The sequence below is a fragment of the Rhinolophus sinicus genome, linkage group LG12 (genome assembly GCF_036562045.2).
Source record: "Rhinolophus sinicus isolate RSC01 linkage group LG12, ASM3656204v1, whole genome shotgun sequence".
Taxonomy (NCBI): Eukaryota; Metazoa; Chordata; class Mammalia; order Chiroptera; family Rhinolophidae; genus Rhinolophus; species Rhinolophus sinicus.
The window spans coordinates 22,752,065-22,769,158 of NC_133761.1; the positions used below are offsets into that span (position 1 = coordinate 22,752,065).

Genomic DNA, 17,094 nt, shown 5'->3' on the forward strand with positions numbered 1-17,094 from the left:
TGACAGCCTCATTAAAATGTGCAGAAAGCATCTCTGACTCCCTCGAGAAAGCTGTTATCGTGAAATAATCACATTGACGAACATGGAAAAGAGTGGACTCCGGCAGGGGCCTTATATTGTACCCAAGAAGTTGGTGATTATATCCTGGAAATGTGACCCCCATGAAAGCCTGGCTGCTTTGTTGCTTAATAGAGTTCACACAAAATGGCTTGTCTCCAAAATGAGATTTCTCCCCCATTCACTGTGCAAACTGGGAGTCTTGACAGGATGAGCAGGGGGCAATTTCTCCTAATGGGGGGGGGGGAGTGAGGACCCCTGGGGGTGGAAGATTGTAAGCAATCAAGCTCAGCTATTGCAAGGAAGGACTCTGCCTTCTGCTTGGTTGTCAAGGGGTCACAAAGGAAGGGTTAGGGAAGCTGGTAGAAATAAGGGATAATGGGTCAGATGGACCCATTTTTCTTAGCAATTATCCCATTTCTATCTCCGAGGCTATGAGAAATAGTCCCTCGCTGCCTTAATAGCCCATCTATCCATGCATGTTTAGCTCTTAATTGAAATACCCGTTAGTGTTTCCATTTTCTCACCCTGGTGGTTCAAAACTCTTGTGTATCCTTTCACCTGAAGACACAAACAAGGCTTTCTAAATTGTTGCACTGAATAGAATGTTTTTCCTCTTGTTGCAAGTGGACTGTAAGACAATGGGAAAGGCAATGGGCGTGGGGTATGAAATGAAATAGTACGGTCCGGGCCACAGGGGAGGGAGGCCTTTGGAAAACCTCGATGCTGCATTTGCAAACGTCTTCCCAAATCCTGATGGTTCCTGGTTTAAACAGAATTGATTTATATTTTTAAATGAAAAAGCACTTAGCACAAAATGCATACTCTATGATTCCTTTCATATTTGCTAAACTATCTATTTGTATGTATGCATATATTTGAATGTAAATGCAAGAAAAAGATCAGAAAAATATATTCCGCTATGAGTGGTGAGTACTTTTAGGATGAGGTCAGCTGGAGTGCATTAAAGCCAGGAGTGAGGGGAGACTAACTCTTTAATCCTGAATATAGTTCCTTCACCGCTTGAAATATTCCCACAAGAATGTATTCATATATTACCTATATAAACTAATAAGTACTTTTTAAAGGATTTTTTTTTTAATGTGCCTAGTCCATGACTGGATATGAGCATGGCTGTGGAATAAAATTTTATCATAGACTCCAGGATTCTCAGACACGATTATACGCAGGGGAATTTTTAAATGAATATTCACACCAGGGAGGGTTCTGTCCCATCCATTGGTTCTCTGAGGCAAGGTCAGATCACGTGTCTTGGCTATTAATCAAAATAATTATGTTTCCCCTGGCATCCCACACATGTTCCGGAGGCAATATTAAAAGAGCTCGTCAAATGGTTCCTAATTCTATATAACATGCTGACCTTCCCTAAATTTTAAGGTGTGAAAATTTAGGTCCAACCTTGACATCCTGATGGAGTCACTACCAGAATTGGTGTGATTTCCCTGTTGTGGGTACACACTCTACACGGGTGAATTAGAGACTGGACATGCCATGTTTCTTCACATCAAAACTCCTACAAGCCTAGGACTGGTACGATATGCTCAACAGCTCAGAACATATCCTGGGAATTCAGGCACCGCTCACTTCCTAACAGAAGACTAGAAACTTCCTAACAAATCTCAGACAACACTTGGAAATGCGAGCTAACAAGAAGCTAAGTGAAAATATTCTTGATGTGGGTTTTCAGCCTGAGCATCAAGCTCCAGATTTCGTGCATCCTGGAGTCAATAACGTCCTGCAAATCTTTTTGTTTGTTAGAGGTAGGCCAGTCCTGAGCGCTGCACACTCTTCAGGGTGGCAGAAGAATCAGGAAGTGTAAATAACGAAAGCCAGGCATCCAGGCATTTCTATCGTCCTCTCCCCAATTTCAACGGGCAGAGTCATACCATGCTACATGCAACTCCTAGAACAGAGGGCCAAATTGGCCCAAATGTCTAAAATCCTTTTAGCTGAATCCATTTTACTACTATCTGACAATTATGAACTAAGGCTCATTTAACATGCTCGGATGCTCTCACTTAAAGGCAATAATTACTGAAAGAAGTGAGTTCTAGAAACCTGTTTCCCAGCAAGTCGGTTGACAAGACACCCCACTGGTTATAATGCAACCATCAGGCAGAGCTTTTTATATTTAATGCTGAACAAATTATCTTTTGTAAATGGCAGATTGAGGAGTCTCACTGTCAATCTTGCTTTCCACTCCACTCCGTTTCCATTTCACAGAACATCTTGAATCTAGCTGAGGGAGGGAGGGGTTCCTAAAAATACAGAGCAAGAATAAATCCAACAGGAAGACGGAAGTTTAATAAGAACCTCTGCTAAATCAAGGTCAGGAAGGAATCTTTTTGGAAAAAAACTCCTTTGAAAGGTGACTTCCGAAACCCGTTGCTGTGTGCCTCTGCATCCAGGGCAAGAATATGAAGAGGAATGCGGTTGGGAGGATTTCACCTCCAGGGGGAGGCCGGGTTGCACTGTATCAGGGTCTTACATTGCAAAAACAGAGACTGTACAGCCAAAAGGCCCTGTTAGAGGTCATGCATCTGAGCCACTGTGGAAATTTCCATCCAAATGGAAGTTCAAACCACACATTGATTACCCTTCATAATGGGACCTTCATGCCTCCTGAAAGGTTCCTGAGTTGTTGGCCACCTCTCAGTACACGTTCGTAATCATGAGCCACAACCTGCAGCCTTGTCATGTCTACCCATCTGCCCCTCCAAAGCAAGATTCCCAACTGATTGTGAACCATAAACCTGTTTTGCTAAAATTTAAAAATCAGATAATTCTCCTTAAAAAATGTTTCAAATCACATCATCATTTTATGAGGGATAAGATGAAAAGTAATTTTAAATGACTCTCATTTTTACATGGGAATATTATCAAACGTTCTATTAGAAAGTGTATTAGATCATGAATACAGAGGAACCGTGCAAAGATAAATGTTTGTTTTTATTTATCAAGTCCTCTAAAGTGCGTAATTTATTTTAATCGTATGAGAAAATGTATTTGAGTTAAATTGTAGATAGTTTGGTGAAAGAATGAATCTTCAACTAAAGATTACAATTTAAATATCTGTTTCCACGTGAAGAATACTGCTTATTAGGCACTGGGGATGCAGTGATGGATAAAACATAGAGCCAGTCCCCAACCTTGGAGATTCAGTCTCAGTTGTTCAGGAAGGAGGCCCTAGCCCTGGTATCTTGTAAAATCTACACAGGGATTCTATTGTACACCAGGTTGACACCACTGGTAGTTGGTGCTTCTGGAGTGGCTTCACTCTGAAGGAACTGTGGGTTAAAATTGTTCACAGAAGATATTTGCAATACCAATATCTGACAAAGAACTCATATCCAGTATATATATATATATGAGGAACTCGTACAGAATTTTTACAAAGAAAGAAGCCCCATGAAACAATGTGCAAAATCCTGTGCAAAAACCCTTCATAAAAGAGACTAGCCAGATGTCCACATTTTCTTTAGTCATCATAGGAATGCAAATTAAACACAGTGTTGTAATACTACTACATACCCGTCAGAATGGCTACGATGAAAAAAACCAGACAACAAATCTTGTCTTTAATGAAGAGCAACTGGAACTCTCATATGCTGCTGATGTAATTCCTCAGCAGATTATTTGGTAGCATCAGCTAAAGTTGAATAAATCTATAACCTGGAGCACTTTCACCTCTGGAAATATATATATATATATATATATATATATATATATATATATATATATATATCAGAAATATGTGCATATCTTCACCATGCAACATGTAGAAGAATATTATTGAACTATTTGTAATAGCCCCAAACTGAAAACAACCCAAAATCTCTCGGTAGTAGAGAGGATAAATAAACTGAAATATATTCATACAAGGGGTATTGTACAGCAACGAGAATGAACAAACTATTGCTACATCTAAAAATACAAGTGAATCTCTCAAACTAAATGCTGAGCAGAAGTAAGACACAAAAGAATACATTCAGTATGATTGAACTTTATGAAATTCAAAAACAGGCAAAACACATCTATAGTGTCAGAAATGAGGACCTTGGTTACATCTGGGGGAGACCATGACTGGGGGGGTGCAGAAAAGGGGCTTCTGGAATGTTGGCAATATTTTGTTTTTTTATTCTGGGGCTCGTTACATGGGCTTGTTCACCTTTTGGAAATTCACACTTCTGATTGCACCTTTCTAAATGTAGTCATACTTCAAAAAACATTAAAAGAAATTACTCTTAACAATAAAAACAATGGTAATCCCTTATTACTTGGACAGCATTTTATAATTTACAAGCTACTTTCACACATGTTGTCCCATTCAATTCTATCTCTAATTCATTGATTCATGCATTTATTCATCAAAATTTAGTATATCTCGTGCAAAGGACTGTGCTAGGTGATGCAAGCAAATCAAAGGCTGAGAAGACATGGCACTTGGTTTCTAGGAGCTTACAGAACCACGAATAGCACTGTTGTTCAAAAGAAATAAGATGACAGAACCAGGCCTGTAGCTAAAGGTAATAATAGTGCATGCATCTAAAACCAGGAAAACTAAGACACATTCAGAGTAAGGGATCTAGGTGAGGTGATGGAACAGTACCCATATTGGTTCGTCCATAATTCAAACACACAAATGAGTCAGTGGTTAAGGTGTTGCCGTCAGTCAGAGACTAAAAAGAAAAGGAAAATTCAGTGCCTGCATGGAAGGTCAGAGCAAACAGCAGGTGAATGAGAGACAAGAAGGCATAGGTGAACTGAAGATTCCCAAGCCTGGAAGGCACAGCAGATGGTCAAAAGCCCAGGCAGGTCACTAGGAACCAGGTGATCTACAAGAAAGATGAGCAGAACAGATATCAGATACCAGCAAAACGGAGAGCTTGATTCCAAGGCAATCTTCAGTCCCTGGCAGGAAGCTTCCATGTGCTTCCAACTACAGTAGGAATCTAGGCGTACAGGTGGAAGCAAGCAAATGCATGAAATTGGGAGAGGTGAAGCTTATGGAAGCAGGGATAGCATAAGATCACTGGTGAATAATGCTAGACAACTACAAAGAAGCAAAACCACTGAGAAATAATAACATTAAATATTAGGAAACCATGACTTTATAGTCAAGAAACTATGAGACATAACTGAAAACATGTCAGAATAACGTGATTTAAAAAGAAATATGGAACATAAAGAGCAATTTCATTCATTCATTCATTCATTCAACCAAATAACACTTATTGAAGGCCTTCAATTGTCAAGCCCTGTGCTAGACACTAGTTATATTGGAATGAAAACAGAGTCTCCAAGGATCTTATTGTCTAGCCGGACCAATAAAGATGAAATCATTACAATACAATGCATTAAGTCCTATGATACAGTTAACATTAGGGTGTTAGGGAAGAATTTCCAACGTGAAGTTTTGAAGAATTCACAGGAATTAGGGGAGAGTGTAATCAACAGTGAGTGAACAGCACATGCTCAAGAATAAGATGGTGAGAGAGGACCTGGTTTGAGGATTTGGAAGTAATTCAACTTGGTTGGAGCATATGATATGAGGTTAGGAAAAATGGAAAGTTGAAGCTGGAAAGATAGAGAGTGGACCTCTAATGAAAGGCTATGCTAAAATGTTTGAATTTTATCCAGAATGTAATTGTCTCTGACTTTAAACAATTTTAAGTAATATATACAAAGATCTGCAACAGATTTTTGCAAGCTGAAATAGAAAACTAAATAACACATATGAATTCAGCCATGCAATTATCCAGCATGGTCAAATAAGGATTCTAGTTAAACTGGTTTAGACCCGGTCTTGAAAATACAGGGGAATCCCTTTTTGGGGGGAAACAGATACAACTCCAAATGTTTATATCAAATTTATTTTGTCTATTCCAGAATTTGGTATTAAAAAATCATCTTAAAAGAGTATTCAAAGATCACATCAAGGGCTCTAGACAAATCTAACTTTAGTCTATATTAATTTTTAAAAATTAATATAAACTTTAAAGTATCTTTTAAAATCAAGGATGGGTAGAATAAAGACTTATCACATCAAATAAGAAGGATGTGTTGATTTAACTATAAATGGTTAGAGGTCACTGTTTTTTGATAAATATACCCTCTCAACTATTTGAAAATAAGATGTCAATTTAGGGAACAGTCCCAGTGAAGACTATAAGGACATTTATTTAGGGACTTTATCCCCTTTTCTAGCCACATAGTTACTATATATATATATGTATTTTTTAATTTATATTTTTCATTTAATATATACTTTTATATTATAAAAAATAATATAATTTTTATATTATATTTTGTATAATATATGTATATATTTTTTGTATTCTTAGAATGCTGGAAAAAATCTACAGCTGAGTGGTTTCAAGACACCACAAATTTAAGGTCTGCAACTTCAGCTGGGCTCCATGCCCTGACCGGCATGTCTTAGTCAGCTGCCTTTCTCATTTCTCTCAACAGCTATGCCAAATGTTCACCTCTCTGCCCAATGCTTTTTACTTAGTCACAGCAAATTGCCTTGCTGTTACTCACTGGGTGTAGGGACTGAGCATGAGAGATTACATACAGAGCTGACTAAAAATTGTGAGATCAGTGGACAGCCAAGGAAAACATGTACATTGAATGCATATCTGGATGATGGTGGGACCTTAGAGGAGACTGAAAAGGGGAGGAAGTAAAATTAGGAGGCCTCCATTGGTTTTAGTACCACAAAATCCAAAAAGAATTAATTTAAAGAGGAAATGAAAAACAGAATCAAATTCTACCAAGAAGTCAAGTATGTTAAGTGCCAAAGGGTCCACTGAATGTGGCAATATGGTGATCATAGTAAATAGTGACTTTGTTTCAAATCATTTCAATGAAGTGATGAGAATACAAAGTAGGTTGGAGGAAAAAGCAAGTGCATCTATACTACTCTTTCAAGAAGGTTGTCTGTGGAATAAGGAGATGTCATGATTGATTTGGAAGGATGGAGGCTTAAAGGAACGTTTTACTATGGATATGGCAATGGTGGTGCTGGTGGCAGAGGTAATGGAGGAGGTAGCAGAGGTGATGGTGAAGATGGTAGAGGTGAAGCAAGCAGTGGTGGTCTTGGAGGTGATGACGGTGGTGGTGATGAATATGGGAGAGGTAGCAGAGGTAGCTAAGGTGGTGGTGAAGTTGCTGGTGGCAGTAGAGGTGGTAGTGTAAGCGATGGTGGTGGTAGTGGTGATAGTACAATGGAAATAGTAGTTTTAACTACAGAAAACACTTGAGCATGTTTATCCACTATGGTCGAAGAACCATAAGAGAGAGAGAAAGAGAAAAGGACGGAGCTGGTTCCAAAGTAAAACAGACAAGGAGGTTAGAGCACAGGTGGAGGAACTCAACTGCAACACCATCTTCCAAAGTTAAAATTCCCATAACAAACTACCTACAGCTCTCCAAATGTGTCATAGACTTCCATTCCTCTAAGCCTTTGTACTGATGTTATTCCCTTAGCCTGGAATGCTCTTTCTCCTCTCTCTCATCGTCTGCATATTACTTCTATTTTTTTCTTCAAAACAGAATTCAGAAGCTACCTCTTCCAGGAAACCTTGTCTAATCCTCTTCCCCAGTTTCATAAGGATGCCTATTCTCTGGGCTTCCATAATAACTGCACATGGCCCATTGCAGGATTTTTCATACTGTGCTGATATTATTTTAATCTCTGCTAGAATGTATGATCCACGAATGCAAATACTACGTTTCCCTAGGCTTCCATTCACTATCCAACAAAATTAACATCCCATTACTATGAATAAAAATCATTTGAGCCCTCACCATCTACCAAGCAATAGTGAGCAAATTTCAACACTCCTCCTGTTTTTGTAAATAAAGTTTTATAAGAACACAGTCACACCCATTCATTTTCATATTGTCTATGGCTGCTTTTGCACTAAAATGGTGAGCTGAGTAGTTGAGACAAAAAAAAAAAAAGGTCTGCAGACCCTAAAGTGTTTACTATCTGTCCCTTTGCAGAAAAGTTTGCCAACCCCTGGTTTAACCAATAGAGAAGCAACAGCGAATCAGCCTTGTCCTACAGGAGTCTATACTTCAGTCAAGGATACAGGCAGCTATAGCATAATGGGATAGGTATTTTTAGAGTGCAAACTAGAAGTGTTATGGGAGGACATAAAAGAAACACTTAACCAAACATTTCATCCACATTTAATCAAATATTTCTCTTACATGCTCCCATGGCGCTTTTCATTTCCATTATCAAAAATACCTATCACGTTGTACTATAATTGCCTATATCTCCGATTGAAGCATAAGGTTTGGGAGATCAGAGACTTTTTATATCTAGCATCTAACACTGGCTGGCATATTAGTAGATGCTCTAAAAGTGTATCAGTTTTTTGAAGGGGATGAATTCATTTAGGACATTAAATACTCGTGTAACATGCTAAAGAATATGGCTGAGACACCATTCTAAAAGACTATTGATATTTCCAGCACAAAGGAACTAAATTAAGATCTCATTTAATTGTCACACCCAGTTCATTGTAAATCTAAATTATCTAAAAATCTTTCAGGCTCATAAAGAGGTAAGACTACACCTGGGGTCTCCCAAGCAATAAAATAGAAACTCTGGGTCTGGTGCCCGGACCTTTTGTTTCAACTCCTTTCAGAATATTTTATAGTGAAGGCCTAGCCTAAAAATATGACCTTAATATCCTCTTGGTTTCTGTTTCTCTCTCTCTCTCTCTCTCTCTCTCTCTCTCTCTCTCTCTCTCTCTCACACACACACACACACACAGTCATACTCATTATCTCACATGTAATAGGTACATCCATATATACACCAATCCATATATGTACAGAATCCATACACAGAATATCAGATCTTGGAGAGCAGGAATACTGTCTGTTTTGTTCAGCACTATATTCCCAGCATCTAAACAACACCTGATATATAGTTGCCATTCAATAAATATTCATTAACTGACTCTGCCTATTTCCATGGTACCACTTTCTTATTTTAGAATTTTCAACAGTATTCCTATGGATGTGATGTGAATGAAGACAATTTACTTTCTCTGGGTATTTGTTTCTTCATTTGTAAAATGGGGGGAACTAAATAATCCATAAATGTTCCATTTATACAAAAACATGACTGATCAAAACTTACACGAATTATAAAATATTCTTTTTCCACTCAATTCACTGTGATTTCCAGTTAGCTCTTTTCTTATTGTCATATACAATAATGCATATGTAGTTATAGTTTTCAACGCACTTTTGTTTCCATCATTTCCTTTGATACCTCAAGCTCCTGGAGGATTATACTTATTACTTCTGTTTTACAGAAAAAGAACTACAGGCTTAGAGAGGGTATATGAGTTACTCAAATTCACCATGCATATCATTTCACTAAACCAATCTGCTATGAATAAATTGTTGGCTTGACTAATACTTTAAATATTTCTAGAGTTGTGGTATAGACCCATGGATTATAAAAAATAATCCTTCACCAAAATACTTCTTCAATAAATATTCATTATCATATGTGTGGTTTAAGAGACTGTACCACAGTTTTCCAGTCTTCCCAAGGGTTTTGATTAGACTCTAGCCCAGCACTTTTTATAAAAAGAGAGAAAGCCTTTGGCATGTTTGAGTTGACCAGACAAAAGATGTCCAAATTTACTCTGTGTCCATCCTACAGTAGCATCTCATATTTTCACATTTGACTTATTCTTTTGAGTAAAGGCATTGCTTCCAGAAAGACCCTGCAGTGAATAGGAATAAAGAAAAATCAGAAATATTTGGGTTCACATCCCGACTCCAGCATTTGTTAGCTTTGTGACTGTAAACAAATCATAGGCTGCTTTTTCTTCATCAGTCAAATGTACTAAGAATAACTAATTCTTTTAAAAAAATGTAATAATTAAATTAAACAATGTAAATCGGTGCCTGGTATATAGTACACACTCAGCAAATGTGAGCTCTTCCCCATCCTGGTAATTTAGAGAAGTAATATATCAATCTAATCAATCACACTTTAACAAACAAGCCCTAAGGAGATGGAAGGAGGAAAAGGAAAAACAACATAGGTCTGAAATATAATAAATGTGGCTGAATGAAAAAATTAATTACAGACAGGCACTAACTATACATATTTTGATAAAAGCATTGAAGAACTACACTTCCAATACTCTCAGCACAAAACAATTACAATTCAGTCCCAGAGAGAATGACTGGCATTTCATTGCAATCACTTTAACTGAATTTGTTTTCCTTTAACTTGGAGTTTCTTATAGGACTATGTGGATTTGAGCACCACTGGAACCATCCCACTTGTGAGCTGGTTATTTAGCATCATTCTCAAGTCTAGAGAAATCAAAAGAGAATTTTCAGTAGTCTAATTCAAATCTAGATTCTAGGAATAAACAAGTAAGGGGCAGCCATGAGGAAGGAGGCCTGGCTTGGAAACACAGGTTTTGAGAAGGAGTTGGTTGCCAGACAGAAGAAACAGAGAGCCTAAGAACTGAGGAAGTGGGATTAATGTGACATCTCAAAGGCTGGATCAGATAATCTTTTAAAGTCCTTTCAATCTCTAAGATTTTATAAGTCTCCTGGCTTAAACCTTCCTTCTCAAATGTATTCTACAACAGTTTCTACAGGTACACTGTATTCTTGGAATATGTCCAGGAAAGTTTGAATTCAGTGGTTTGTGCTTTGATAGTCATCTAGAGATATTTATTGTATTCTTAATTTCATCCCTCTTATAGAAAATACATTGTGGAGGACGTCTGTCATGTAGGGTCTCAGCTCCCGTTCCCCACACAAGAACGCAGGACATGGTGAGGCCAAAAAGGAACAGCAACGAAGCCTTGGATAAGGGAGTCACACCACTATACTCTTGATGGCAGCTGGTCGAGACACAAAAGCAAACATTCACCAGTACCCCAACAAGGGGTCTTCCTGCACCCCAGTCTCACTGGCGGCCGGGCAAGACACAGGAAGTAGGATCCACATGATCCACAATCTGCAGTCCACTTCTCCACCAACCAACCAACCCCCTAGCATAGCTATATTAGTGGCTACTGGCTAACCGCTGATGGCCACCCAGCCACAGCGGATGGCCATCTGATTACAGCTGATGGCCATCTAATAACTGAGCCAGCACCTTTCCACGTGAGGCCGAGAGCCTGGAAACTGCTCTCTGGGACTCTGTCCCCACAATGTATATTAACAATGAGTAACAAGAAACTAAGCTCCTGTGGACAAGCAACTCCTTTTGTTCACAGCAGCCAGTACTGTGCCCATTTGGATGAAAACCATTCCTAACAGGAATTTTCCCTCTCCTCTTCCCATCTTCTGGTCCACTTGACACTTCCCACTCAGGAACTCCACATTAGTACCATATCACCTTTCCCTCTTCCCCAGGTTACCATCCCTCTACCAACCCCATCCCACCCCATCCCACACACACACACACACACACACACGCACACACTCCCTGTCCTCTGAAGTCTTCCTGATAAAAATCTAATGACATTTCCTTCCAAAAAAGTGGGAATCTCTGTTTTAAAGGAAGCCGAAAACTTACAAAGGCAGGAGACTGATAATCATTAACCCAATAGACTTACATTTCCATGGCACTTTTCATGCACTTTCTTTTTCAGCTTCACGACAATCTTATTAAAAACTAGGAGGGATTCAAAGGAAATAATCCAGGAATACGTCATGCAGAGGGACTGAAAGCCTGGATTATGGAGAGAAGAGAGAAAACCAAATTGCTATGACACAGCCCCTAGAGACCGTGAGCCAAGCTGGTGAAGGAAATGCTGGTACGGACAACAGTTTCAAAAGCCAAAGGGATTGATTTATCTCTGTTGAAGGTCAAGGGAAGCTAAAACTCACTGGTTGGCTCTTGAATGGAGGGGGAGCGCAGCAGGGTAAATTATGTACTAAGAGCTAGTAAATGTCAAGATTTGGCAAATGAATTTTGGTTGTGATGAGGTTCCATTATATTATGAATCTGCATTTTTAATGAAAGAAGGGGTTTCCAAGACTTAGAAAACACCAGAGAGAAGGAATCTTAGAGGCTGAGCCTTATGGTGAGAGTGAAGTAGAAGGAAAGACCAGAGGAAAATAAACTGGGAAACAGAATACAATGTTTCATGCATTTCACATGTGCCCAGTTAGGTAATGTGAGACCCGTACTTTTCAATTGTATAAACTTTGCACCGCAGACTTCCCCCACACATAAAGCCTGCTTCTTTAAGCTGACTGTGTGTGCTAAACTCTGGTGACTAGGTCAGAAGGGGAGCCAACGAAGGAGAAGGGAGTCACCATCTGTGTCAGGACAGGGATGCTATTCTCTAGAAGCAGTCTCTGTACAGAAAGTTCTCTTTAGGGGTAAAAATGAAGACTAATTAAAGAGTAAGCAAATAACATAACAAGAAACTCACCTGGAAGAGCCTTTAGCCTGACTGTGATGGCAGCTCTTTGACCCTTAGCTATGGTAGGCCAGGATGCAACCAGTTTTATCCTGAAGCTCTTTAGTTAAGCTGAATGTTCTGAATGGGACTACCTAAGGGCTTTGGCAATTCTGAGGGAAGAAAGGACTTTCCCCTCAATCTCTTAAAAACCTACCTTGCCAGAAAAGCCAGTAGTGGGGCTGATGAATTCGTTTTGTATTTGGACTCACAAGTTAGAACCGTTTTCCTCCCAGTCCTGAGGTTTCCTTCAGCCTTACCTAAAGTTAATACAAATTATATTTATATTGCACTTGCTGTTAAAGATGTCAGGAGTATTTCATTTAGTTTTAAAACCCCAATCCCTATTATCTCCTGAGGGCTATTATAGAAAGTGAATGGCCATGTTTATTACCAGAATCAGGAAATTTGGATAGAGACTCCTTATTTAGACCAGGCACCCAAAGCCACGGATGAAGTTGGAAAAACGTGTGGCTATAGCTGTGTTCTTTCCAGTTTGGGGCCGGTGTTGCCTTAGCTGCCCAAAGACAGGCTGTGGGAGCGAAAGGAATTTTCCAACGCAGCAACTGGCCTAAAGGGCACCTGAGGTCCACGCTGTGGTTTTCAGTAGTTTACATCTCCAGAGCGGGGACAGTGTAGTCATTACCTGGAGTGAATGAACACCGCCAGGCAGACTCTGGCCTCAGGCCTGCAGCGGCCCCGGGATCCTGGATGCGCGAGAAGTGGGTCGTGCGACGCAGACGCTCCCGCCTTTGGGTGTTTCCTCTACGGCGGGAACCGGGGCTTCTGCAGTGCGCCGCCCCGCCCCGCCCCGAGTGGCTTCGGGAAGCAGAGCCTGCGGCTCAGGCGGTGGGGGCCCTGCGGACAGAGACCGATCCTCCAGGTCCGCAGAAGGGAGGTCTTTCCTGGGCAGGACCCGGGTGACCACCCCGTGCAGCCCTTACCGCGCCCGCGTCTCTGCGCGTCACCTACCCGCGCGGGCATCTTTGGTCCCCCGCCTTTCTCCCCACTTGGTTTGCAGCCCGAGCCGCGGCTGGGTGGCTGCAGAGGCCGAGGGGCCTCCCGGACCCAAGCGCGCGGGCGGCGAAGGCACCACGTGTCCGGCCAGGGTTGGCGCGAGCGGAGCGGGCCGGGCCCCGCTCCGCGAGCCTGAACGCGCACCAGCTGTGGAGTCGGGTCGCGTCCGCACTCGCACCTGGCCCAGCCGGGCCGCGGTCCCCCGGGCACGCGGAGGTGCCTCCTCCTGGACCGTACGATGGAGACCTTCTGGGAGAGAAAGGGTAAGCCCTCTGAGAAGACCAGGGTAAGCCTTCTGGGAAGGCGCTGCTGTCACTGCCCGCGGGCACCGCAGGGTGACTGATTCACTGCAGTTCAATGAGGGTGGAAACGGACCCTGCGGGCCCCGGGACTGCCCCTTCCCGTGCGGGAGAGGGGTAATCCAGTGTGCTCCAGGGTCACGTTGCAGGAGGTCCTGGAAAATGAGGACCTTCAACCAAGGAAGCCTAGGGGACCGTGTCCCTAGTTGATTGGCTATTGAGATGGTTGGGCTGGATTCCCTGTGGCAACGGGTACGGTTGACTGGGCCCTGGGTTTTGGATCTCCCTTTACTGCTTGTCTTCGGGAGTGGGGCTTCAAAATGGTGCCTTTTGATAAAGAATGGTCAGTAAAAAATTGATGGTCTCCAAAGAGAAAACCTTGGTAGATCTCCCCAAAGGCATGGCTGGTCCAAAGTCCGCAGAGGACCCTTTTCAATATTTTGCTTCCTTCGGGATTTTCATACGATTATTTGAGCTGAGGAGGGAGGACCCATTTTTCATCAATGTGGTGTTGAAGGACTCATTTGATGAGCTCAGTAATCTCGATGCTGGGTGGCCTCAACAGGTTTGAATTGAAAATAAGAGTTAATTGTAGAAATGAAGCTTAAATTTGAAGCTTAAATCTGTAAGCTTAAATTTGGTGCGTGGGAAGAGATTCTTAAAGCTTTAAGTGGAAGAAGTCACTTAGGGGAAACTGCTTTCCTGTTTTTATTTTGTTCTCCGGTGTCCTCAAGCAGAGTAGTGACAGCAAGGAAAGCGGAAACTTCGCTACTCGGTTCCTTGCAGGTCCTCTGGTCCTCACTAAGGAACAGCCCCAATGTCTGCATCTTCCTTCTCAGAAAAGGGCCAAATGTGTACCCCACAGTTCAGAATCTTAAACTTAAAAAGTTTCTGCTGCACCATTGCAAGCTCAGATACTTGGTCAGACACATTTTAGGGATGTTGGCTGCTTCTTTCCCAAAGGGTGCCCTTGGGGGCAAAGGAAGTTAGGTAATCGCCGTGCCTAGTTTTCTCCACCTGTACATTTGGGAGAATGGTAGCACCTGTCCCCTTGAGAGATGGGTGCAAGTAAGATGTGATATTCACTCGCTTCAGATTTTAGGGCACGAATATATTATTATAATTTTAGCTTTTGGTTACTTAAGTTATTTGAAAATGACACTTTGAACACAGAATACATTGAAAATAGGATTCAATCCTGGGTGATCTTCACATATTTAAATCATTTTATAAGTTGGTTTGCATTTAATAGTTTTTAAAGTGGTATTATAATTGAGACTAAGTCATCATAAGTTCTTATACACTAAAAACTGAGTTTAAACCTTTATTTTTATGAATGAGTTCCTGAGACTGGCAGAGAGTGAGTTGTCCAGAGGCATGAATTAGCCCTTAGTAGACTTAGCATCAGCCATTTCCTAACACCTAGTCCTGTGGTTTTCTCGTATTTTAGTTAAAATATGTAAAAGATAAGCATAAAGGAGTAATTTTTCACACTAGTGATTGGCAGGGCTTAGACATGGGGTGAAGGGATGTGTAACATAAGGGAGATCTTGGTGATGATGGAATGCTGTGTATCTTGATTGCTCAATTGTGATGATGGTTATACAAATCTACGTATGTGATAAAATGTCACAGAGCTGTAGACACATTACACTAATGTCAGTTTCCTAGTTTTGATATTATACTATAGTTACATAGATATAATCATTGCGGGAAACTGGGGGAAGTTATATGGGGCTTCTCTGAACTACCTTTGCAACTTTTTATGAATCTATCATTATTTTAAAAGAAGAAGCTTTTTTAAAAAAGTTGCTTTACTAATACGTCAAACTCCAACATTGACTATTTTGCTTAATCTGAATGTATACAAAATACCTTGTTTTGCTATTTATACTATTTTAAGTGTGTGGTACAAAACCAATACCTTCCTGCATGCTTATTTGATATTTTAAAAGACCGTGTGCACATCTAAGATAGTACTTCTTGTGCTAGGGTATCAGTATATCCTGGAGATACTAAATAGCATTTTAGCAATAGATATTAATTGAAGGTTATTACAATTTTGGAAAACAGAGAGGAAATATCTCCTTTCACTAGTTATTGTGGGGTTTTTTTTCTTTTTTTTAATCTGCAAGAAAATACTAAAGTCATTCCTCCTTTACTTAGCAGGGTGTTTTCTGTGCTTCAGGTGATTAAAAGGGTAGATATCACTGGCCAGAAGTGACGAGAGGAGACAGGCTTCCCGTAGAAAGAAACTGATATTCATAAAGACTTCTCTCTTTGATAGAAATCAGGAGTGTAACTTAAGTTATTAAGTATCTCAAAAGTCTGTTGTGGATTTTTAGAGCTACCCTCACCAACTCCAGGGTGTTTCCTCTTTGGGATTGGCCAGCCATGGCAGAAACCCCAAACACCTAAATGTATTCCTTGAGGTAGAAAACTAAAGTTCCGGTGGTCCTGTTGACTGAGGTCCATACAGGTCCTGGCAAAGAAAAGGAAGGTTCTTGTATGCACACTTCTGACTAAATAAACATCCTTCTCCAATGGAGAAGACACTATTTCCAGAACTTCAGTTACTTTAATACGCATCACAATTTTTACCATCCAAATAACAAATTATGCTACTTTTACTTAATATTATTATTTAAATTGACACACTATTTTCTATTTAGCCTTCATATAAGGAATAATATCCATGACATACCAGGTTTCGTATGCCAGTTACATTTCTTCAAATATGTAAGAATAAATATACAACTTTAAAAGACACATCTATAAACCACCAAGAAGCATCCCATGAGGTACCAGTAGTACAGCCAGCACATCAGGAATGATGTCCAATGGCAAGGCTTTGGGAGGTGCCCCAGACCCCGTGGAGGGAGGAAGTTCAGCCCCACAGAGCAGCTCCTGATCAGTGGTGTCACAGGAGAGAGAACTAGGTTCCCCCTCATCCTAGTAGCCATTTGAGAAATGACCTATTATTCCTTCTAGAAAAAAATAATTTTCATTAAGCTTTTTAAGTTATAAAATATTCCTAAAATTACTTGAGTCCTTATCAGAGTAGAGCATTTCAGCCAGTAAACTTAGCTCTGTAGAAGCTGGAAGCTGTATTTGGTTTTAATTTCTATAATTTATGGCAATGATTATTCAAGTTGTCTCCCAGGTTTAATCACCAGGTTGTCTGTATGTGGGCTTTTTCAGTCTCTCTTCTCAGTATGTTAACT

The 17,094-nt window shown here is 40.5% G+C and overlaps 1 protein-coding gene and 1 long non-coding RNA gene across 6 annotated transcripts in view; one reads left to right on the forward strand and one right to left on the reverse strand.

Moving 5' to 3' along the window:
• LOC109457602 (uncharacterized) overlaps nucleotides 1-14,697 on the reverse strand; it is a 179,629-nt gene extending 164,932 nt beyond the window's left edge. Inside the window, exons 1-3 of the long non-coding RNA XR_012490887.1 lie at nucleotides 14,555-14,697; nucleotides 13,527-14,197; nucleotides 12,712-12,814 (exon numbers count right to left, since the gene is read on the reverse strand). This is a non-coding gene — a long non-coding RNA (uncharacterized LOC109457602). The remainder of the gene's footprint in view (nucleotides 1-12,711; nucleotides 12,815-13,526; nucleotides 14,198-14,554) is intronic.
• SYBU (syntabulin) overlaps nucleotides 13,701-17,094 on the forward strand; it is a 108,234-nt gene continuing 104,840 nt past the window's right edge. For all 5 annotated transcript variants that reach the window (XM_019750574.2, XM_074316743.1, XM_019750576.2 and 2 more), the window contains exon 1: nucleotides 13,701-13,834. The gene's annotated coding sequence lies outside the window, so the exon portion shown is untranslated. The remainder of the gene's footprint in view (nucleotides 13,835-17,094) is intronic.